The following is a 1,993-nucleotide window of genomic DNA, read 5'->3' as shown; positions in this document are numbered from 1 at the left end:
TAAACCCTGTCAGGTGGGTGTAACAGATCCCTTGATACTACAAAGCAAGAAAGAACTTGCACTTATAGAGCACCTTTCACAACATCTCAAAGAACTGGTATCAAGGATGACTCACCAACACATTGCCATGGGATCTTTTACACGCACTGGAGGGCACAGACAAGGCTCCAATTTAATCTCTCAGGTAGAAGATGGCACATCCAACAGTGCAGCACCCTCTCAGTGCTACACTGGAATGGCAGGCTGAATTCTGCCTTCAAGCCATTGGAGTGGGACTTGAACCACCAGCCTTCTGACTCCAAGGTGAGAGTGCTACCTACTGGGCCATGGCTGACACTGTTCCAAGCAGAACAAGAAGGCTCTCCAGGCCATCAAATATTCCTCAACTGACACCATTAAGAACATTTTACACAGTCATCTTCTTGTTTATGTTGTCAAATTTGCCTACATTACAACAGTGACTACACTTCAAAAGTACTTCATATGCTTTGGAACAACATGCGTTGTTCTAAGGTAAAAGCAAAATACTGCAGATGCTGGAAATCTGAAACAAAAACAGAAAATGCTGGAAAAACTCAGCAGGTCTAGCAGTATCTGTGGAGAGAGAAACAGAGTTAACGTTTCGAGTCCGTATGACCCGGTTGGTGACTGTGCCTTCAAATTCCTAAGCCCTAAGCTTGGGAATTCCCTCCCAAAACCTCTCCACTTCTCTCTCCTTTTAAGTTGCCCCTTAAAACCATATTTTTTGACCAAGCTTGGTCCTACCCTAATATATCTTTAGATTTAAATAACATACATGTTTTCCAATTCCTCCATGGCCTCACACTCCTCTATCTCTAACGCCCTTTAGCCCTACAAACCTCCGAGATCGCTGTTCTTCTCCATTCCCAGGCTCCAACCCCAATTTCAGTTGCTTGACCATTGGCGGCTGTGCCTTCAGCTGTCTAGGCCCTAAACTTTGGAATTCCCTTCCCAAACCTCCCTGCTTCTGTACCTCTCTCTCCTCATTTAAACCTACCTCTGTGACAAGCTGTGGTCATTTTCGTTCTAATAGTGTCGATGTGTTTCTATTTAGGTTTGCCAACCTGTACAGAAGATGAGGGGAGATCAAGCTGCATTTATTGCCCATCCCTAGTTGGCCTTCAAGAAAGTGATGGTCGGCCATTTTTTGTATTCATTCATGGGACGTGGGCGTCGCTGGCTAGGCCAGCATTTATTGCCCATCCCTAATTGCCCTCTTTCAGAGGGCTTTTAAGAGTCAACCACATTGCTGTGGGTCTGGAGTCACACGTAGGCCAGACCAGGTAAGGACGGCAGATTTCCTTCCCTAAAGGATATTAGTGAACCAGTTGGGTTTTCATGACAATCGGCAATGGGGGGTTTTAATGGGTCATCACTAGACTTTTAATACCAGATTTTTACTGAATTCAAATTTCACCATCTGCCGTGGTGGGATTCGAACACGAGTCCCCAGAGCATTGCCCTGGGTCTCTAGGTTAATACCCCAGTGACAAAAGCACTATGCCACCCCTTCCCTGCCAAAAAAAATGAAACACTTCACAAATTTGCGTGTCAACCTTGTACAGAGGCCATGCTAGTCTCCTTGAACTGCTGCAGTTTATGTGGTGAAGGTGCTGGCACAGTATTGTTAGCGATGCTGAAGCATGGTATGTGACTTGGAGGGGAATTTGGAGATAGATGTTGTTTCCATGCAATGACTGCCCTTATCCTTATAGGAGTTGGACATCGTGAGTTTGAGAAGTGCAGCACAGAAACAGGCCACTCTGCCCAATGTGTCAATGTTTTCCTTTATACTCCACAAGGGCTTCCTCTCACTCTAATTATCTTTATCTACCTTTCCACTATATCTCTCTGTTTCCTTCTCTCTCATGTTTACATCAATGTTGTCTACTTAACCACTCCAGGTTGCAGTGAGTTCCACATTCCCAGCTCTCGCTGTGTAAAGATTTCTCTCTCAAGTTCTCTGTTTGAT

General features: G+C 45.0%; 1 pseudogene; it reads right to left on the bottom strand.

Annotated features, from left to right (window-relative positions):
• Positions 1-1,541: 1,541 nt before the first annotated feature.
• LOC144672043 (U6 spliceosomal RNA) lies at positions 1,542-1,605 on the bottom strand (annotated as a pseudogene).
• Between the last annotated feature and the right edge of the window lie 388 nt (positions 1,606-1,993).

The sequence above is a fragment of the Cetorhinus maximus genome, chromosome 2 (genome assembly GCF_964194155.1).
Source record: "Cetorhinus maximus chromosome 2, sCetMax3.hap1.1, whole genome shotgun sequence".
Lineage (NCBI taxonomy): Eukaryota > Metazoa > Chordata > Chondrichthyes > Lamniformes > Cetorhinidae > Cetorhinus > Cetorhinus maximus.
This window is presented reverse-complemented; position numbering and strand designations above follow the sequence as displayed.